The sequence below is a fragment of the Anas platyrhynchos genome, chromosome 18 (genome assembly GCF_047663525.1).
Source record: "Anas platyrhynchos isolate ZD024472 breed Pekin duck chromosome 18, IASCAAS_PekinDuck_T2T, whole genome shotgun sequence".
Classification (NCBI taxonomy): Eukaryota; Metazoa; Chordata; class Aves; order Anseriformes; family Anatidae; genus Anas; species Anas platyrhynchos.
The window spans coordinates 687,215-711,642 of NC_092604.1; positions in this window are offsets into that span (position 1 = coordinate 687,215).

A 24,428-nucleotide genomic window follows, 5' to 3' on the forward strand; every position below is an offset into this window, starting at 1 on the left:
AGCAATAGGACATCAGCAATAGGACCTCAGCATTGTGATCTCAGCAATAGGACCTCAGCATTGTGACCTCAGCAATAGAACCTCAGCAATAGGACCTCAGCAATAGGACCTCAGCATTGTGACCTCAGGAATAGGGCCACAGCAATAGGACCTCATCTTTGTGACCTCAGCAATAGGACCTCCGCATTGTGACCTCAGCATTGTAACCTCAGCATTGTGACCTGAGCATTGTGACCTCAGCAATAGGACATCAGCAATAGGACCGCAGCAATCGTACCTCAGCAATAGGACCTCAGCATTGTGACCTCAGCAATAGGACCTCAGCATTGTGACCTCAGCATTGTGACCTCAGCAATAGGACCTCAGCATTGTGACCTCAGCAATAGGACCTCAGAAATAGGACCACAGCAAAAGGACCTCAGCATTGTGACCTCAGCATTGTGACCTCAGAAATAGGACCTCAGCAACAGGACCTCAGCATTGTGACCTCAGCAATAGGACCTCAGCATTGTGACCTCAGCATTGTGACCTCAGCATTGTAAGAGGACCTCAGCATTGTGACCTCAGCATTGTGACCTCAGCAATAGGACATCAGCAATAGGACCTCAGCATTGTGATCTCAGCAATAGGACCTCAGCATTGTGACCTCAGCAATAGGACCTCAGCAATAAGAACTCAGCATTGTGACCTCAGCAATGGGACCTTAGCAATAGAACCTCATTATTGGACCTCAGCAATAGAACCTCAGCAATAGGACCTCAGCAATAGGACCTCAGCATTGTGACCTCAGGAATAGGGCCACAGCAATAGGACCTCATCTTTGTGACCTCAGCAATAGGACCTCCGCATTGTGACCTCAGCATTGTAACCTCAGCATTGTGACCTGAGCATTGTGACCTCAGCAATAGGACATCAGCAATAGGACCGCAGCAATCGTACCTCAGCAATAGGACCTCAGCATTGTGACCTCAGCAATAGGACCTCAGCATTGTGACCTCAGCATTGTGACCTCAGCAATAGGACCTCAGCATTGTAACCTCAGCAATAGGACCTCAGCAATAGGACCTCAGCATTGTGACCTCAGCAATAGGACCTCAGCAATAAGAACTCAGCAATAGGACCTCAGAATTGTGACCTCAGCAATAGGGCCTCAGCAATAGGACCTCTGCTTTGTGACCTCAGCAATAGGACCTCAGCATTGTGACCTCAGCATTGTGACTTCAGCAATAGGACCTCAGCAATAGTACCTCAGCAATAGGACCTCAGCATTGTGACCTCAGCATTGTGACCTCAGCAGTAAGACCACAGCTATAGGACCTCCGCATTGTGACCTCAGCATTGTGACCTCAGCATTGTGACCTCAGCATTGTGACCTCAGCAATAGGACCTCAGAAATAGGACCACAGCAAAAGGACCTCAGCATTGTGACCTCAGCAATAGGACCTCAGAAATAGGACCTCAGCATTGTGACCTCAGCAATAGGACCTCAGCAATAGGACCTCAGCATTGTGACCTCAGCAATAGGACCTCAGCAATAGGACCTCAGCATTGTGACCTCAGCAATAGGACCTCAGCAATAGGACCTCAGAAATAGGACCTCTGCATTGTGACCTCAGCATTGTGACCTCAGCATTGTGACCTCAGCAAAAGGACCTCAGCAATAGGATCTCAGCATTGTGACCTCAGCAATAGGACCTCTGCATTGTGACCTCAGCATTGTGACCTCAACAATAGGACCTCAGCAATAGGACCTCAGCAATAGGACCTCATCGTTGTGACCTCAGCAATAGGACCTCAGAAATAAGACCCCAGTAATAGGACATCAGCATTGTGACCTCAGCATTGTGACCTCAGAATTGTGACCTCAACATTGTGACCTCAGCAATAGGACCTCAGAAATAGGACCACAGCAAAAGGACCTCAGCATTGTGACCTCAGCATTGTGACCTCAGAAATAGGATCTCAGCAACAGGACCTCAGCATTGTGACCTCAGCAATAGGACCTCAGCATTGTGACCTCAGCATTGTGACCTCAGCAATAAGACCACAGCTATAGGACCTCAGCATTGTGACCTCAGCATTGTGACCTAAGCAATAGGACCTCAGCAATAGGACCACAGCAAAAGGACCTCAGCATTGTGACCTCAGCATTGTGACCTCAGCATTGTGACCTCAGCAATAGGACCTCAGCATTGTGACCTCAGCAATAGGACCTCAGCAATAGGACCTCAGAAATAGGACCTCTGCATTGTGACCTCAGCATTGTGACCTCAGCATTGTGACCTCAGCAATAGGACCTCAGCAATAGGATCTCAGCATTGTGACCTCAGCAATAGGACCTCTGCATTGTGACCTCAGCATTGTGACCTCAACAATAGGACCTCAGCAATAGGACCTCATCGTTGTGACCTCAGCAATAGGACCTCAGAAATAAGACCCCAGTAATAGGACATCAGCATTGTGACCTCAGCATTGTGACCTCAGAATTGTGACCTCAACATTGTGACCTCAGCAATAGGACCTCAGAAATAGGACCACAGCAAAAGGACCTCAGCATTGTGACCTCAGCATTGTGACCTCAGAAATAGGACCTCAGCAACAGGACCTCAGCATTGTGACCTCAGCAATAGGACCTCAGCATTGTGACCTCAGCATTGTGACCTCAGCAATAAGACCACAGCTATAGGACCTCAGCATTGTGACCTCAGCATTGTGACCTCAGCAATAGGACCTCAGCAATAGGACCACAGCAAAAGGACCTCAGCATTGTGACCTCAGCATTGTGACCTCAGCATTGTGACCTCAGCAATAGGACCTCAGCAATAGGACCTCAGCAATAGGACCTCAGCATTGTGTCCTCAGCAATAGGACCTCAGAAATAGAAACTCAGCAATAGGACCTCTGCATTGTGACCTCAGCAATAGGACATCAGCATTGTGACCTCAGCATTTTGACCTCAGCAATAGCACCTCAGCATTGTGACCTCAGGAATAGGACCTCAGAAATAGGACCTCAGCAATAGGACCTCAGCATTGTGACCTCAGCAATAGGACCTCAGCAATAGGACCTCAGCATTGTGACCTCAGCAATAGGACCTCAGCAATAGGACCTCAGCATTGTGACCTCAGCAATAGGACCTCAGCAATAGGACCTCAGCATCGTGATCTCAGCATTGTGACCTCAGCAATAGGACCTCAGCAATAGGACCTCAGCAATAGGACCTCAGCATTTAGACCTCAGCAATAGAACCTCAGCAATAGGACCTCAGCAATAGGACCTCAGCATTGTGATCTCAGCATTGTGACCTCAGCAATAGGACCTCAGAAATAGCACCTCAGCATTGTGAACTCAGCAATAGGACCTCAGCATTGTGACCTCAGCAATAAGACCTCAGCATTGTGACCTCAGCAATAAGACCTCAGCATTGTGACCTCAGCAATAGGACCTCAGCAATAGGACCTAAGCATTGTGACCTCAGTAATAGGACCTCAGCAATAGGACCTCAGCAATAGGACCTCAGCAATAGGACCTCAGCATTGTGACCTCAGTACTAGGACCTCAGCAATAGGACCTCGGCAATAGAACCTCAGCAATAAGACCTCAGGAATAGGACCTCAGCATTGTGACCTCAGCAATAGGACCTCAGCAATAGCACGTCAGCAATAGGACCTCAGCTTTGTGTCCTCAGCAATAGGACCTCAGAAATAGAACCTCAGCAATAGGACCTCTGCATTGTGACCTCAGCAGTAGGACATCAGCATTGTGACCTCAGCATTTTGACCTCAGCAATAGCACCTCAGCATTGTGACCTCAGCAATAGGACCTCAGAAATAGGACCTCAGCAATAGGACCTCAGCATTGTGACCTCAGCAATAGGACCTCAGCAATAGGACCTCAGCATTGTGACCTCAGCAATAGGACCTCAGCAATAGGACCTCAGAAATAGGACCTCTGCATTGTGACCTCAGCATTGTGACCTCAGCAATAGGACCTCAGAAATAGGATCTCAGCATTGTGACCTCAGCAATAGGACCTCTGCATTGTGACCTCAGCAATGTGACCTCAACAATAGGACCTCAGCAATAGGACCTCAGCAATAGGACCTCATCGTTGTGACCTCAGCAATAGGACCTCAGAAATAAGACCCCAGTAATAGGACATCAGCATTGTGACCTCAGCATTGTGACCTCAGAATTTTGACCTCAACATTGTGACCTCAGCAATAGGACCTCAGAAATAGGACCACAGCAAAAGGACCTCAGCATTGTGACCTCAGAAATAGGACCTCAGCATTGTGACCTCAGTAATAGGACATCAGCAATAGGACCTCAGCATTGTGACCTCAGCAATAGCACCTCAGCCATAGGACCTCAGCAAGAGGACCTCCGCATTGTGACCTCAGCATTGTGACCTCAGCAATAGTACCTCAGCAATAGGACCTCAGCATTGTGACCTCAGCATTGTGACCTCAGCAGTAAGACCACAGCTATAGGACCTCCGCATTGTGACCTCAGCATTGTGACCTCAGCATTGTGACCTCAGCATTGTGACCTCAGCAATAGGACCTCAGAAATAGGACCACAGCAAAAGGACCTCAGCATTGTGACCTCAGCAATAGGACCTCAGCAATAGGACCTCCGCATTGTGACCTCAGCATTGTGACCTCAGCAATAGGACCTCAGCATTGTGACCTCAGCAATAGGACCTCAGCAATAGGACCTCAGCATTGTGACCTCAGCAATAGGACCTCAGCAATAGGACCTCAGAAATAGGACCTCTGCATTGTGACCTCAGCATTGTGACCTCAGCATAGTGACCTCAGCAATAGGACCTCAGCAATAGGACCTCAGCAATAGGACCTCAGCAATAGGACCTCATCGTTGTGACCTCAGCAATAGGACCTCAGAAATAAGACCCCAGTAATAGGACATCAGCATTGTGACCTCAGCATTGTGACCTCAGAATTGTGACCTCAACATTGTGACCTCAGCAATAGGACCTCAGAAATAGGACCACAGCAAAAGGACCTCAGCATTGTGACCTCAGCATTGTGACCTCAGAAATAGGATCTCAGCAACAGGACCTCAGCATTGTGACCTCAGCAATAGGACCTCAGCATTGTGACCTCAGCATTGTGACCTCAGCAATAAGACCACAGCTATAGGACCTCAGCATTGTGACCTCAGCATTGTGACCTAAGCAATAGGACCTCAGCAATAGGACCACAGCAAAAGGACCTCAGCATTGTGACCTCAGCATTGTGACCTCAGCATTGTGACCTCAGCAATAGGACCTCAGCATTGTGACCTCAGCAATAGGACCTCAGCAATAGGACCTCAGAAATAGGACCTCTGCATTGTGACCTCAGCATTGTGACCTCAGCATTGTGACCTCAGCAATAGGACCTCAGCAATAGGATCTCAGCATTGTGACCTCAGCAATAGGACCTCTGCATTGTGACCTCAGCATTGTGACCTCAACAATAGGACCTCAGCAATAGGACCTCAGCAATAGGACCTCATCGTTGTGACCTCAGCAATAGGACCTCAGAAATAAGACCCCACTAATAGGACATCAGCATTGTGACCTCAGCATTGTGACCTCAGAATTGTGACCTCAACATTGTGACCTCAGCAATAGGACCTCAGAAATAGGACCACAGCAAAAGGACCTCAGCATTGTGACCTCAGCATTGTGACCTCAGAAATAGGACCTCAGCAACAGGACCTCAGCATTGTGACCTCAGCAATAGGACCTCAGCATTGTGACCTCAGCATTGTGACCTCAGCAATAAGACCACAGCTATAGGACCTCAGCATTGTGACCTCAGCATTGTGACCTCAGCAATAGGACCTCAGCAATAGGACCACAGCAAAAGGACCTCAGCATTGTGACCTCAGCATTGTGACCTCAGCATTGTGACCTCAGCAATAGGACCTCAGCAATAGGACCTCAGCAATAGGACCTCAGCATTGTGTCCTCAGCAATAGGACCTCAGAAATAGAAACTCAGCAATAGGACCTCTGCATTGTGACCTCAGCAATAGGACATCAGCATTGTGACCTCAGCATTTTGACCTCAGCAATAGCACCTCAGCATTGTGACCTCAGGAATAGGACCTCAGAAATAGGACCTCAGCAATAGGACCTCAGCATTGTGACCTCAGCAATAGGACCTCAGCAATAGGACCTCAGCATTGTGACCTCAGCAATAGGACCTCAGCAATAGAACCTCAGCATTGTGACCTCAGCAATAGGACCTCAGCAATAGGACCTCAGCATCGTGATCTCAGCATTGTGACCTCAGCAATAGGACCTCAGCAATAGGACCTCAGCAATAGGATCTCAGCATTTAGACCTCAGCAATAGAACCTCAGCAATAGGACCTCAGCAATAGGACCTCAGCATTGTGATCTCAGCATTGTGACCTCAGCAATAGGACCTCAGAAATAGCACCTCAGCATTGTGAACTCAGCAATAGGACCTCAGCATTGTGACCTCAGCAATAAGACCTCAGCATTGTGACCTCAGCAATAAGACCTCAGCATTGTGACCTCAGCAATAGGACCTCAGCAATAGGACCTAAGCATTGTGACCTCAGTAATAGGACCTCAGCAATAGGACCTCAGCAATAGGACCTCAGCAATAGGACCTCAGCATTGTGACCTCAGTACTAGGACCTCAGCAATAGGACCTCGGCAATAGAACCTCAGCAATAAGACCTCAGGAATAGGACCTCAGCATTGTGACCTCAGCAATAGGACCTCAGCAATAGCACGTCAGCAATAGGACCTCAGCTTTGTGTCCTCAGCAATAGGACCTCAGAAATAGAACCTCAGCAATAGGACCTCTGCATTGTGACCTCAGCAGTAGGACATCAGCATTGTGACCTCAGCATTTTGACCTCAGCAATAGCACCTCAGCATTGTGACCTCAGCAATAGGACCTCAGAAATAGGACCTCAGCAATAGGACCTCAGCATTGTGACCTCAGCAATAGGACCTCAGCATTGTGACCTCAGCAATAGGACCTCAGCAATAGGACCTCAGAAATAGGACCTCTGCATTGTGACCTCAGCATTGTGACCTCAGCAATAGGACCTCAGAAATAGGATCTCAGCATTGTGACCTCAGCAATAGGACCTCTGCATTGTGACCTCAGCAATGTGACCTCAACAATAGGACCTCAGCAATAGGACCTCAGCAATAGGACCTCATCGTTGTGACCTCAGCAATAGGACCTCAGAAATAAGACCCCAGTAATAGGACATCAGCATTGTGACCTCAGCATTGTGACCTCAGAATTTTGACCTCAACATTGTGACCTCAGCAATAGGACCTCAGAAATAGGACCACAGCAAAAGGACCTCAGCATTGTGACCTCAGAAATAGGACCTCAGCAACAGGACCTCAGCATTGTGACCTCAGCAATAGGACCTCAGCATTGTGACCTCAGCATTGTGACCTCAGCATTGTGACCTCAGAAAGAGGACCTCAGCATTGTGACCTCAGCATTGTGACCTCAGCAATAGGACCTCAGCAATAGGACCTCAGCATTGTGATCTCAGCAATAGGACCTCAGCATTGTGACCTCAGCAATAGGACCTCAGCAATAAGAACTCAGCATTGTGACCTCAGCAATAGGACCTCAGCAATAGAACCTCAGCAATAGGACCTCAGCAATAGGACCTCAGCAATAGGACCTCAGCAATAGGACCTCAGCATTGTGACCTCAGGAATAGGGCCACAGCAATAGGACCTCATCTTTGTGACCTCAGCAATAGGACCTCCGCATTGTGACCTCAGCATTGTGACCTCAGCAATAGGACTTCAGCAATAGGACCTCAGCAATAGGACCTCAGCATTGTGACATCAGCAATAAGACCTCAGCATTGTGACCTCAGCAATAGGACCTATGCATTGTGACCTCAGCATTGTGACCTCAGCATTGTGACCTGAGCATTGTGACCTCAGCAATAGGACATCAGCAATAGGACCTCATCATTGTGACCTCAGCAATAGGACCTCAGCATTGTGACCTCAGCAATAGGACCTCAGCATTGTGACCTCAGCATTGTGACCTCAGCAATAGGACCTCAGCATTGTGACCTCAGCAATAGGACCTCAGCAATAAGACCTCAGCAATAGGACCTCAGAAATAGGACCTCAGCAATAGGACCTCAGCAATAGGACCTCAGAATTGTGACCTCTGCATTGTGACCTTAGCAAGAGGACCTCAGCAATAGGACCTCAGCATTGTGATCTCAGCAATAGGACCTCAGCAATAGGACCTCAGCAAGAGGATCTCAGCAATAGGACCTCAGCAATAGGACCTCAGCAATAGGACCTCAGCATTGTGACCTCAGCATTGTGTCCTCAGCAATAGGACCTCTGCATTGTGACCTCAGCATTGTGACCTCAGCAATAGGACCTCAGCATTTTGACCTCAGCAATAGGACCTCAGCAATAGGACCTCAGCATTGTGACCTCAGTAATAGGACCTCAGCAATAGGACCTCAGCAATAGGACCTCAGCATTGTGACCTCAGCAATAGGACCTCAGCATTGTGACCTCAGCATTGTCATTTCAGCAATAGGACCTCAGCAATAGGACCTCAGCAGTAGGACCGCAGCAATAGGACCTCAGCAATCGTACCTCAGCAATAGGACCTCAGCATTGTGACCTCAGCAATAGGATTTCAGCAATAGGACCTCAGCAATAAGACCTCAGCCTTGTGACCTCAACAATAGGACCTCAGCAATAGGACCTCAGCATTGTGACATCAGCAATAGGAGCTATGCATTGTGACCTCAGCATTGTGACCTCAGCATTGTGACCTGAGCATTGTGACCTCAGCAATAGGACATCAGCAATAGGACCGCAGCAATCGTACCTCAGCAATAGGACCTCAGCATTGTGACCTCAGCAATAGGACCTCAGCATTGTGACCTCAGCAATAGGACCTCAGCAATAAGACCTCAGCAATAGGACCTCAGCAATAGGACCTCAGCAATAGGACCTCAGCAATAGTACCTGAGCAGTTTGATATCAGCATTGTGACTTCAGTAATAGGACCTCAGCCATAGGACCTCAGCAATAGGACCACAGAATTGTGACCTCTGCATTGTGACCTCAGCAATAGGACCTCAGCAATAGGACCTCAGCATTGTGACCTCAGCAATAGGACCTCAGAAATAGGACCTCAGCAAGAGGACCTCAGCAAGAGGACCTCAGCATTGTGACCTCAGCAATAGGACCTCCGCAATAGGACCTCAGCATTGTGACATCACCATTGTGACCTCAGCAATAAGACCTCAGCATTGTGACCTCAGCAATAGGACATCAGCATTTTCACCTCAGCAATAGGACCTCAGCAATAGGACCTCAGCAATAGGACCTCAGCAATAGGACCTCAGAATTGTGACCTCAGTAATAGGACCTCAGCAATAGCACCTCAGTAATAGGACCTCAGCATTGTGACCTCAGCATTGTGACCTCAGAAATAGGACCTCAGCAATAGGACCTCAGCATTGTGACCTCAGTATTGTGACCTCAGGAATAGGAACTCAGCATTGTGAACTCAGCATTGTGACCTCAACAATAGGACCTCAGCAATAGGACCTCAGCATCGTGATCTCAGCATTGTGACCTCTGTAATAGGACCTCAGCAATAGGACCTCAGCAATAGGTCCTCAGCATTGTGACTTCAGCAACAGGACCTCAGCAATAGAACATCAGCAATAGGACCTCAGCAATAGGACCTCAGCATTGTGACCTCAGCAATAGGACCTCAGCATTGTGACCTCAGCAATAGGACCTCAGCAATAGGACCTAAGCATTGTGACCTCAGCAATAGGACCTCAGCAATAGGACCTCAGAACTGTGACCTCTGCATTGTGACCTCTGCATTGTGACCTCAGCATTGCGACCTCAGCAATAGGACCTAAGCAATAGGAACTCAGAACTGTGACCTCTGCATTGTGACCTCTGCATTGTGACCTCAGCATTGCGACCTCAGCAATAGGACCTCAGCAATAGGACCTCAGCAATAGGACCTCAGCAATATGACCTCAGCATTGTGACCTCAGCAATAGGACCTCAGCACTGTGACCTTAGCAATAGGACCTCAGCAATAAGAACTCAGCAATATGACCTCAGCATTGTGACCTCAGCAATAGGACCTCAGCTCTGTGACCTTAGCAATAGGACCTCAGCAATAAGAACTCAGCAATATGACCTCAGCATTGTGACCTCAGCAATAGGACCTCAGCAATAGAACCTCAGCATTGTGACCTCAGCAATAGGACCTCAGCAACAGGACCTCAGCAATAGGACCTCAGCAATAGGACCTCAGCAATAGGGCCTCAGCAATAGGGCCTCAGCAATACGGCCTCAGCAATAGGGCCTCATCTTTGTGACCTCAGCAATAGGACCTCAGCAATAGGACCTCCGCATTGTGACCTCAGCATTGTGACCTCAGCAATAGGACTTCAGCAATAGGGCCTCATCTTTGTGACCTCAGCAATAGGACCTCAGCAATAGGACCTCCGCATTGTGACCTCAGCATTGTGACCTCAGCAATAGGACTTCAGCAATAGGACCTCAGCAATAGGACCTCAGCATTGTGAACTCAGTATTAGGACCTCAGCAATAGGACCTCATCAATAGGACCTCAGCATTGTGACCTCAGCATTGTGACCTCAGCAATAGGACCTCAGCATTGTGACCTCAGAAATAAGACCCCAGTAATAGGACATCAGCATTGTGACCTCAGCATTGTGGCCTCAGCAATAGGACCTCAGCAATAGGACCTCAGAATTTTGACCTCTGCATTGTGACCTCAGCAATAGGACCTCAGCAATAGGACCTCAGCATTGTGATCTCAGCAATAGGACCTCAGCAATAGGACCTCAGCAAGAGGATCTCAGCAATAGGACCTCAGCAATAGGACCTCAGCAATAGGACCTCAGCATTGTGACCTCAGCATTGTGACCTCAGCAATAGGACCTCTGCATTGTGACCTCAGCATTGTGACCTCAGCAATACGACCTCAGCATTTTGACCTCAGCAATAGGACCTCAGCAATAGGACCTCAGCATTGTGACCTCAGTAATAGGACCTCAGCAATAGGACCTCAGCAATAGGACCTCAGCATTGTGACCACAGCAATAGGTCCTAAGCATTGTGACCTCAGCATTGTCACCTCAGCAATAGGACCTCAGCAATAGGACCTCAGCAGTAGGACCGCAGCAATAGGACCTCAGCAATCGTACCTCAGCAATAGGACCTCAGCATTGTGACCTCAGCAATAGGATTTCAGCAATAGGACCTCAGCAATAAGACCTCAGCCTTGTGACCTCAACAATAGGACCTCAGCAATAGGACCACAGCATCGTGATCTCAGAATTGTGACCTCTGCAGTAGGACCTCAGCAATAGGACCTCAGCATCGTGATCTCAGAATTGTGACCTCTGCAGTAGGACCTCAGCAATAGGATCTCAGCAACAGGACCTCAGCATTGTGACCTCAGCAACAGGACCTCAGCAATAGGACATCAGCAATAGGACCTCAGCAATAGGACCTCAGCATTGTGACCTCAGCAATAGGACCTCAGCATTGTGACCTAGCATTGTGACCTCAGCAATAGGACCTCAGCATTGTGACCTCAGGAATAGGACCTCAGAAATAGGACCTCAGCAATAAGACCTCAGCATTGTGACCTCAGCAATAGGACCTCAGCATTGTGACCTCAGCAATAGGACCTCAGCAATAGGACCTCAGCATTGTGACCTCAGCAATACTACCTCAGCAATAGGACCTCAGCATCGTGATCTCAGAATTGTGACCTCAGCAATAGGACCTCAGCAATAGGACCTCAGCAATAGGACCTCAGCAATAGGACCTCAGCATTGTGACCTCAGCAATAAGACCTCAGCATTGTGACCTCAGCAATAGGACCTCAGCAATAGGACCTAAGCATTGTGACCTCAGTAATAGGACCTCAGCAATAGGACCTCAGCAATAGGACCTCAGCAATAGGACCTCAGCATTGTGACCTCAGTACTAGGACCTCAGCAATAGGACCTCGGCAATAGAACCTCAGCAATAAGACCTCAGGAATAGGACCTCAGCATTGTGACCTCAGCAATAGGACCTCAGCAATAGCACGTCAGCAATAGGACCTCAGAAATAGAACCTCAGCAATAGGACCTCAGAAATAGAACCTCAGCAATAGGACCTCTGCATTGTGACCTCAGCAGTAGGACATCAGCATTGTGACCTCAGCATTTTGACCTCAGCAATAGCACCTCAGCATTGTGACCTCAGCAATAGGACCTCAGCAATAGGACCTCAGCAATAGGACCTCAGCATTGTGACCTCAGCAATAGGACCTCAGCAATAGGACCTCAGCATTGTGACCTCAGCAATAGGACCTCAGCAATAGGACCTCAGCAATAGGATCTCAGCATTGTGACCTCAGCATTGTGACCTCAGCAATAGGACCTCAGAAATAGGATCTCAGCATTGTGACCTCAGCAATAGGACCTCTGCATTGTGACCTCAGCATTGTGACCTCAACAATAGGACCTCAGCAATAGGACCTCAGCAATAGGACCTCATCGTTGTGACCTCAGCAATAGGACCTCAGAAATAAGACCTTAGTAATAGGACATCAGCACTGTGACCTCAGCATTGTGACCTCAGAATTGTGACCTCAACATTGTGACCTCAGCAATAGGACCTCAGAAATAGGACCACAGCAAAAGGACCTCAGCATTTTGACCTCAGCATTCTGACCTCAGAAATAGGACCTCAGCAACAGGACCTCAGCATTGTGACCTCAGCAATAGGACCTCAGCATTGTGACCTCAGCATTGTGACGTCAGCATTGTGACCTCAGAAAGAGGACCTCAACATTGTGACCTCAGCATTGTGACCTCAGCAATAGGACATCAGCAATAGGACCTCAGCATTGTGATCTCAGCAATAGGACCTCAGCATTGTGACCTCAGCAATAGGACCTCAGCAATAAGAACTCAGCATTGTGACCTCAGCAATAGGACATCAGCAATAGAACCTCAGCAATAGGACCTCAGCAATAGGACCTCAGCAATAGGACCTCAGCAATAGGACCTCAGCATTGTGACCTCAGGAATAGGGCCACAGCAATAGGACCTCATCTTTGTGACCTCAGCAATAGGACCTCCGCATTGTGACCTCAGCATTGTGACCTCAGCAATAGGACTTCAGCAATAGGACCTCAGCAATAGGACCTCAGCATTGTGACATCAGCAATAAGATCTCAGCATTGTGACCTCAGCAATAGGACCTATGCATTGTGACCTCAGCATTGTGACCTCAGCATTGTGACCTGAGCATTGTGACCTCAGCAATAGGACATCAGCAATAGGACCGCAGCAATCGTACCTCAGCAATAGGACCTCAGCAATGTGACCTCAGCAATAGGACCTCAGCATTGTGACCTCAGCATTGTGACCTCAGCAATAGGACCTCAGCATTGTGACCTCAGCAATAGGACCTCAGCAATAAGACCTCAGCAATAGGACCTCAGCAATAGGACCTCAGCAATAGGACCTCAGCAATAGGACCTCAGAATTGTGACCTCTGCATTGTGACCTCAGCAATAGGACCTCAGCAATAGGACCTCAGCATTGTGATCTCAGCAATAGAACCTCAGCAATAGGACCTCAGCAAGAGGATCTCAGCAATAGGACCTCAGCAATAGGACCTCAGCAATAGGACCTCAGCATTGTGACCTCAGCATTGTGTCCTCAGCAATAGGACCTCTGCATTGTGACCTCAGCATTGTGACCTCAGCAATAGGACCTCAGCATTTTGACCTCAGCAATAGGACCTCAGCAATAGGACCTCAGCATTGTGACCTCAGTAATAGGACCTCAGCAATAGGACCTCAGCAATAGGACCTCAGCATTGTGACCTCAGCAATACGACCTCAGCATTGTGACCTCAGCATTGTCACCTCAGCAATAGGACCTCAGCAATAGGACCTCAGCAGTAGGACCGCAGCAATAGGACCTCAGCAATCGTACCTCAGCAATAGGACCTCAGCATTGTGACCTCAGCAATAGGATTTCAGCAATAGGACCTCAGCAATAAGACCTCAGCCTTGTGACCTCAACAATAGGACCTCAGCAATAGGACCTCAGCATCGTGATCTCAGAATTGTGACCTCTGCAGTAGGACCTCAGCAATAGGACCTCAGCAACAGGACCTCAGCATTGTGACCTCAGCAACAGGACCTCAGCAATAGGACATCAGCAATAGGACATCAGCAATAGGACCTCAGCATTGTGACCTCAGCAATAGGACCTCAGCATTGTGACCTAGCATTGTGACCTCAGCAATAGGACCTCAGCATTGTGACCTCAGGAATAGGACCTCAGAAATAGGACCTCAGCAATAGGATCTCAGCATTGTGACCTCAGCAATAGGACCTCAGCAATAGGACCTCAGCATTGTGACCTCAGCAATAGGACCTCAGCAATAAGACCTCAGCAATAGGACCTCAGCAATAGGACCTCAGCATTTAGACCTCAGCAATAGAACCTCAGCAATAGGACCTCAGCAATAGGACCTCAGCAATAGGACCTCAGCATTGTGATCTCAGCATTGTGACCTCAGCAATAGGACCTCAGAAATAGCACCTCAGCATTGTGAACTCAGCAATAGGACCTCAGCATTGTGACCTCAGCAATAAGACCTCAGCATTGTGACCTCAGCAATAGGACATCAGCAATAGGACCTAAACATTGTGACCTCAGTAATAGGACCTCAGCAATAGGACCTCAGCAATAGGACCTCAGCAATAGGACCTCAGCATTGTGACCTCAGTACTAGGACCTCAGCAATAGGACCTCGGCAATAGAACCTCAGCAATAAGACCTCAGGAATAGGACCTCAGCATTGTGTCCTCAGCAATAGGACCTCAGAAATAGAACCTCAGCAATAGGACCTCTGCATTGTGACCTCAGCAGTAGGACATCAGCATTGTGACCTCAGCATTTTGACCTCAGCAATAGCACCTCAGCATTGTGACCTCAGCAATAGGACCTCAGCAATAGGACCTCAGCAATAGGACCTCAGCATTGTGACCTCAGCAATAGGACCTCAGCAATAGGACCTCAGCATTGTGACCTCAGCAATAGGACCTCAGCAATAGGACCTCAGAAATAGGACCTCTGCATTGTGACCTCAGCATTGTGACCTCAGCAATAGGACCTCAGAAATAGGATCTCAGCATTGTGACCTCAGCAATAGGACCTCTGCATTGTGACCTCAGCATTGTGACCTCAACAATAGGACCTCAGCAATAGGACCTCAGCAATAGGACCTCATCGTTGTGACCTCAGCAATAGGACCTCAGAAATAAGACCCCAGTAATAGGACATCAGCATTGTGACCTCAGCATTGTGACCTCAGAATTGTGACCTCAACATTGTGACCTCAGCAATAGGACCTCAGAAATAGGACCACAGCAAAAGGACCTCAGCATTGTGACCTCAGCATTGTGACCTCAGAAATAGGACCTCAGCAACAGGACCTCAGCATTGTGACCTCAGCAATAGGACCTCAGCATTGTGACCTCAGCATTGTGACCTCAGCATTGTGACCTCAGAAAGAGGACCTCAGCATTGTGACCTCAGCATTGTGACCTCAGCAATAGGACATCAGCAATAGGACCTCAGCATTGTGATCTCAGCAATAGGACCTCAGCATTGTGACCTCAGCAATAGGACCTCAGCAATAGAACCTCAGCAATAGGACCTCAGCAATAGGACCTCAGCAATAGGACCTCAGTAATAGGACCTCAGCATTGTGACCTCAGGAATAGGGCCACAGCAATAGGACCTCATCTTTGTGACCTCAGCAATAGGACCTCCGCATTGTGACCTCAGCATTGTGACCTCAGCAATAGGACTTCAGCAATAGGACCTCAGCAATAGGACCTCAGCATTGTGACATCAGCAATAGGACCTATGCATTGTGACCTCAGCATTGTGACCTCCGCATTGTGACCTCAGCATTGTGACCTCAGCAATAGGACCTCAGCAATAGGACCTCAGAAATAGGACCTCTGCATTGTGACCTCAGCATTGTGACCTCAGCAATAGGACCTCAGAAATAGGATCTCAGCATTGTGACCTCAGCAATAGGACCTCTGCATTGTGACCTCAGCATTGTGACCTCAACAATAGGACCTCAGCAATAGGACCTCAGCAATAGGACCTCATCGTTGTGACCTCAGCAATAGGACCTCAGAAATAAGACCCCAGTAATAGGACATCAGCATTGTGACCTCAGCATTGTGACCTCAGAATTGTGACCTCAACATTGTGACCTCAGCAATAAGACCTCAGAAATAGGACCACAGCAAAAGGACCTCAGCATTGTGACCTCAGCATTGTGACCTCAGAAATAGGACCTCAGCAACAGGACCTCAGCATTGTGACCTCAGCAATAGGACCTCAGCATTGTGACCTCAGCATTGTGACCTCAGCATTGTGACCTCAGAAAGAGGACCTCAGCATTGTGACCTCAGCATTGTGACCTCAGAAATAGGACATCAGCAATAGGACCTCAGCATTGTGATCTCAGCAATAGGACCTCAGCATTGTGACCTCAGCAATAGGACCTCAGCAATAGAACCTCAGCAATAGGACCTCAGCAATAGGACCTCAGCAATAGGACCTCAGTAATAGGACCTCAGCATTGTGACCTCAGGAATAGGGCCACAGCAATAGGACCTCATCTTTGTGACCTCAGCAATAGGACCTCCGCATTGTGACCTCAGCATTGTGACCTCAGCAATAGGACTTCAGCAATAGGACCTCAGCAATAGGACCTCAGCATTGTGACATCAGCAATAGGACCTATGCATTGTGACCTCAGCATTGTGACCTCAGCATTGTGACCTGAGCATTGTGACCTCAGCAATAGGACATCAGCAATAGGACCACAGCAATCGTACCTCAGCAATATGACCTCAGCATTGTGACCTCAGCAATAGGACCTCAGCATTGTGACCTCAGCATTGTGACCTCAGCAATAGGACCTCAGCATTGTGACCTCAGCAATAGGACCTCAGCAATAAGACCTCAGCAATAGGACCTCAGCAATAGGACCTCAGCAATAGTACCTCAGCAGTGTGATATCAGCATTGTGACTTCAGTAATAGGACCTCAGCCATAGGACCTCAGCAATAGGACCACAGAATTGTGACCTCTGCATTGTGACCTCAGCAATAGGACCTCAGCAATAGGACCTCAGCATTGTGACCTCAGCAATAGGACCTCAGAAATAGGACCTCAGCAAGAGGATCTCAGCAATAGGACCTCAGCAATAGGACCTCAGCATTGTGACCTCAGCAATAGGACCTCAGCAATAGGACCTCTGCATTGTGACATCAGCATTGTGACCTCAGCAATAAGACCTCAGCATTGTGACCTCAGCATTGTGACCTCAGCAATAGGACATCAGCATTTTCACCTCAGCAATAGGACCTCAGCAATAGGACCTCAGCAATAGGACATCAGAATTGTCACCTCAGTAATAGGACCTCAGCAATAGGACGTCAGCATTCTGACCTCAGTAAAAGGACCTCAGCAATAGGACCTCAGCAATAGGACCGCAGCAATAAGACCTCAGCAATAGGACCTCAGCATTGTGACCTCAGCAATAGGACCTCAGGAATAGGAACTCAGCATTGTGAACTCAGCATTGTGACCTCAACAATAGGACCTCAGCAATAGGACCTCAGCAATAAGACCTCAGCCTTGTGACCTCAGCAATAGGACTTCAGCAATAGGACCTCAGCAATAGGACCTCAGCATCGTGATCTCAGCATTGTGACCTCTGTAATAGGACCTCAGCAATAGGACCTCAGCAATAGGTCCTCAGCATTGTGACTTCAGCAACAGGACCTCAGCAATAGAACATCAGCAATAGGACCTCAGCAATAGGACCTAAGCATTGTGACCTCAGCAATAGGACCTCAGCATTGTGACCTCAGCAATAGGACCTCAGCAATAGGACCTAAGCATTGTGACCTCAGCAATAGGACCTCAGCAATAGGACCTCAGAACTGTGACCTCTGCATTGTGACCTCTGCATTGTGACCTCAGCATTGCGACCTCAGCAATATGACCTCAGCATTGTGACCTCAGCAATAGGACCTCAGCACTGTGACCTTAGCAATAGGACCTCAGCAATAAGAACTCAGCAATATGACCTCAGCATTGTGACCTCAGCAATAGGACCTCAGCACTGTGACCTCAGCAATAGGACCTCAGCAATAAGAACTCAGCAATAAGACCTCAGCATTGTGACCTCAGCAATAGGACCTCAGCAATAGAACCTCAGCATTGTGACCTCAGCAATAGGACCTCAGCAATAGGACCTCAGCAGTAGGGCCTCAGCAATAGGGCCTCAGCAATAGGGCCTCAGCAATAGGGCCTCATCTTTGTGACCTCAGCAATAGGACCTCATCAATAGGACCTCAGCATTGTGACCTCAGCATTGTGACCTCAGCAATAGGACCTCAGCATTGTGACCTCAGCAATAGGACCTCAGCAATAAGACCTCAGCAGTAGGACCTCAGCATTGTGGCCTCAGCAATAGGACCTCAGCAATAGGACCTCAGAATTGTGACCTCTGCATTGTGACCTCAGCAATAGGACCTCAGCAATAGGACCTCAGCATTGTGATCTCAGCAATAGGACCTCAGCAATAGGACCTCAGCAAGAGGATCTCAGCAATAGGACCTCAGCAATAGGACCTCAGCAATAGGACCTCAGCATTGTGACCTCAGCATTGTGACCTCAGCAATAGGACCTCTGCATTGTGACCTCAGCATTGTGACCTCAGCAATAGGACCTCAGCATTTTGACCTCAGCAATAGGACCTCAGCAATAGGACCTCAGCATTATGACCTCAGCAATAGGACCTCAGCAATAGGACCTCAGCATTTAGACCTCAGCAATAGAACCTCAGCAATAGGACCTCAGCAATAAGACCTCAGCAATAGGACCTCAGCAATAGGACCTCAGCATTTAGACCTCAGCAGTAGAACCTCAGCAATAGGACCTCAGCAATAGGACCTCAGCATTGTGATCTCAGCATTGTGACCTCAGCAATAGGACCTCAGAAATAGCACCTCAGCATTGTGAACTCAGCAATAGGACCTCAGCATTGTGACCTCAGCAATAAGACCTCAGCATTGTGACCTCAGCAATAGGACATCAGCAATAGGACCTAAACATTGTGACCTCAGTAATAGGACCTCAGCAATAGGACCTCAGCAATAGGACCTCAGCAATAGGACCTCAGCATTGTGACCTCAGTACTAGGACCTCAGCAATAGGACCTCGGCAATAGAACCTCAGCAATAAGACCTCAGGAATAGGACCTCAGCATTGTGTCCTCAGCAATAGGACCTCAGAAATAGAACCTCAGCAATAGGACCTCTGCATTGTGACCTCAGCAGTAGGACATCAGCATTGTGACCTCAGCATTTTGACCTCAGCAATAGCACCTCAGCATTGTGACCTCAGCAATAGGACCTCAGCAATAGGACCTCAGCAATAGGACCTCAGCATTGTGACCTCAGCAATAGGACCTCAGCAATAGGACCACAGCATTGTGACCTCAGCAATAGGACCTCAGCAATAGGACCTCAGAAATAGGACCTCTGCATTGTGACCTCAGCATTGTGACCTCAGCAATAGGACCTCAGAAATAGGATCTCAGCATTGTGACCTCAGCAATAGGACCTCTGCATTGTGACCTCAGCATTGTGACCTCAACAATAGGACCTCAGCAATAGGACCTCAGCAATAGGACCTCATCGTTGTGACCTCTGCAATAGGACCTCAGAAATAAGACCCCAGTAATAGGACATCAGCATTGTGACCTCAGCATTGTGACCTCAGAATTGTGACCTCAACATTGTGACCTCAGCAATAGGACCTCAGAAATAGGACCACAGCAAAAGGACCTCAGCATTGTGACCTCAGCATTGTGACCTCAGAAATAGGACCTCAGCAACAGGACCTCAGCATTGTGACCTCAGCAATAGGACCTCAGCATTGTGACCTCAGCATTGTGACCTCAGAAAGAGGACCTCAGCATTGTGACCTCAGCATTGTGACCTCAGCAATAGGACATCAGCAATAGGACCTCAGCATTGTGATCTCAGCAATAGGACCTCAGCATTGTGACCTCAGCAATAGGACCTCAGCAATAGAACCTCAGCAATAGGACCTCAGCAATAGGACCTCAGCAATAGGACCTCAGTAATAGGACCTCAGCATTGTGACCTCAGGAATAGGGCCACAGCAATAGGACCTCATCTTTGTGACCTCAGCAATAGGACCTCCGCATTGTGACCTCAGCATTGTGACCTCAGCAATAGGACTTCAGCAATAGGACCTCAGCAATAGGACCTCAGCATTGTGACATCAGCAATAGGACCTATGCATTGTGACCTCAGCATTGTGACCTCAGCATTGTGACCTGAGCATTGTGACCTCAGCAATAGGACATCAGCAATAGGACCACAGCAATCGTACCTCAGCAATATGACCTCAGCATTGTGACCTCAGCAATAGGACCTCAGCATTGTGACCTCAGCATTGTGACCTCAGCAATAGGACCTCAGCATTGTGACCTCAGCAATAGGACCTCAGCAATAAGACCTCAGCAATAGGACCTCAGCAATAGGACCTCAGCAATAGTACCTCAGCAGTGTGATATCAGCATTGTGACTTCAGTAATAGGACCTCAGCCATAGGACCTCAGCAATAGGACCACAGAATTGTGACCTCTGCATTGTGACCTCAGCAATAGGACCTCAGCAATAGGACCTCAGCATTGTGACCTCAGCAATAGGACCTCAGAAATAGGACCTCAGCAAGAGGATCTCAGCAATAGGACCTCAGCAATAGGACCTCAGCATTGTGACCTCAGCAATAGGACCTCAGCAATAGGACCTCTGCATTGTGACATCAGCATTGTGACCTCAGCAATAAGACCTCAGCATTGTGACCTCAGCATTGTGACCTCAGCAATAGGACATCAGCATTTTCACCTCAGCAATAGGACCTCAGCAATAGGACCTCAGCAATAGGACATCAGAATTGTCACCTCAGTAATAGGAACTCAGCAATAGGACGTCAGCATTCTGACCTCAGTAAAAGGACCTCAGCAATAGGACCTCAGCAATAGGACCGCAGCAATAAGACCTCAGCAATAGGACCTCAGCATTGTGACCTCAGCAATAGGACATCAGGAATAGGAACTCAGCATTGTGAACTCAGCATTGTGACCTCAACAATAGGACCTCAGCAATAGGACCTCAGCAATAAGACCTCAGCCTTGTGACCTCAGCAATAGGACTTCAGCAATAGGACCTCAGCAATAGGACCTCAGCATCGTGATCTCAGCATTGTGACCTCTGTAATAGGACCTCAGCAATAGGACCTCAGCAACAGGTCCTCAGCATTGTGACTTCAGCAACAGGACCTCAGCAATAGAACATCAGCAATAGGACCTCAGCAATAGGACCTAAGCATTGTGACCTCAGCAATAGGACCTCAGCATTGTGACCTCAGCAATAGGACCTCAGCAATAGGACCTAAGCATTGTGACCTCAGCAATAGGACCTCAGCAATAGGACCTCAGAACTGTGACCTCTGCATTGTGACCTCTGCATTGTGACCTCAGCATTGCGACCTCAGCAATATGACCTCAGCATTGTGACCTCAGCAATAGGACCTCAGCACTGTGACCTTAGCAATAGGACCTCAGCAATAAGAACTCAGCAATATGACCTCAGCATTGTGACCTCAGCAATAGGACCTCAGCACTGTGACCTCAGCAATAGGACCTCAGCAATAAGAACTCAGCAATAAGACCTCAGCATTGTGACCTCAGCAATAGGACCTCAGCAATAGAACCTCAGCATTGTGACCTCAGCAATAGGACCTCAGCAATAGGACCTCAGCAGTAGGGCCTCAGCAATAGGGCCTCAGCAATAGGGCCTCAGCAATAGGGCCTCATCTTTGTGACCTCAGCAATAGGACCTCATCAATAGGACCTCAGCATTGTGACCTCAGCATTGTGACCTCAGCAATAGGACCTCAGCATTGTGACCTCAGCAATAGGACCTCAGCAATAAGACCTCAGCAGTAGGACCTCAGCATTGTGGCCTCAGCAATAGGACCTCAGCAATAGGACCTCAGAATTGTGACCTCTGCATTGTGACCTCAGCAGTAGGACCTCAGCAATAGGACCTCAGCATTGTGATCTCAGCAATAGGACCTCAGCAATAGGACCTCAGCAAGAGGATCTCAGCAATAGGACCTCAGCAATAGGACCTCAGCAATAGGACCTCAGCATTGTGACCTCAGCATTGTGACCTCAGCAATAGGACCTCTGCATTGTGACCTCAGCATTGTGACCTCAGCAATAGGACCTCAGCATTTTGACCTCAGCAATAGGACCTCAGCAATAGGACCTCAGCATTGTGACCTCAGTAATAGGACCTCAGCAATAGGACCTCAGCAATAGGACCTCAGCATTATGACCTCAGCAATAGGACCTAAGCATTGTGACCTCAGCATTGTCACCTCAGCAATAGGACCTCAGCAATAGGACCTCAGCAGTAGGACCGCAGCAATAGGACCTCAGCAATCTTACCTCAGCAATAGGACCTCAGCATTGTGACCTCAGCAATAGGATTTCAGCAATAGGACCTCAGCCATAAGACCTCAGCCTTGTGACCTCAGCAATAGGACCTCAGCAATAGGACCTCAGCATCGTGATCTCAGAATTGTGACCTCTGCAGTAGGACCTCAGCAATAGGACCTCAGCAACAGGACCTCAGCATTGTGACCTCAGCAACAGGACCTCAGCAATAGGACATCAGCAATAGGACCTCAGCAATAGGACCTCAGCATTGTGACCTCAGCAATAGGACCTCAGCATTGTGACCTAGCATTGTGACCTCAGCAATAGGACCTCAGCAATAGGACCTCAGCAATAGGACCTCAGCAATAGGACCTCAGAATTGTGACCTCAGCAATAGGACCTCAGCAATAAGACCTCATCATTGTGACCTCAGCAATAGGACCTCAGCAATATGACCTCAGAACTGTGACCTCTGCATTGTGACCTCAGCAATAGGACCTCAGCCTTGCGACCTCAGCAATAGGACCTCAGCAATAGGACCTCAACATCGTGATCTCAGCATTGTGACCTCAGCAATAGGACCTCAGCAATACGACATCAGCAATAGGACCTCAGCAATAGGACCTCAGCATTGTGACCTCAGCCTTGTGACCTCAGCAATAGGACCTCAGAAATAGCACCTCAGCATTGTGACCTCAGCAATAGGACCTCAGCAATAAGACCTCAGCATTGTGACCTCAGCAATAGGACCTCAGCAATAGGACCTCAGCAATAAGAACTCAGCAATAGGACCTCAGCATTGTGACCTCAGCATTGTGACCTCAGTACTAGGACCTCAGCAATAGGACCTCAGCAATAGAACCTCAGCATTGTGACCTCAGCAATAGGACCTCAGCATTGTGACCTCAGCATTGTGACCTCAGAAATGGGACCTCAGCAATAGGACCTCAGCAATAAGACCTCAGCCTTGTGACCGCAGCAATAGGACCTCAGAAATAGGACCTCAGCAATAGGACCTCAGCATTGTGACCTCAGCAATAGGACCTCAGCAATAGGACCTCAGCATTGTGACCTCAGCAATAGGACATCAGCAATAGGACCTCAGCATTGTGACCTCAGAATTGTGACCTCAGCAATAGGACGTCAGCATTTCGACCTCAGCAATAGGACCTCAGCAATAGGACCTCAGCATTGTGACCTCAGCAACAGGACCTCAGCAATAGAACCTCAGCATTGTGACCTAACAATAGGACCTCAGCTATAGGACCTCAGCAATAGGACCTCAGCATTGTGACCTCAGCAATAGGACCTCAGCAATAGGACATCAGCAATAGGACCTCAGCAATACGACCTCAGCATTTAGACCTCAGCAATAGAACCTCAGCAATAGGACCTCAGCTATAGGACCTCAGCATTGTGATCTCAGCATTGTGACCTCAGCAATAGGACCTCAGAAATAGCACCTCAGCATTGTGACCTCAGCAATAGGACCTCAGCATTGTGACCTCAGCAATAAACCTCAGCATTGTGACCTCAGCAATAGGACCTCAGCAATAGGACCTAAGCATTGTGACCTCAGTAATAGGACCTCAGCAATAGGACCTCAGCAATAGGACCTCAGCATTGTGACCTCAGTACTAGGACCTCAGCAATAGGACCTCAGCAATAGAACCTCAGCAATAAGATCTCAGGAATAGGACCT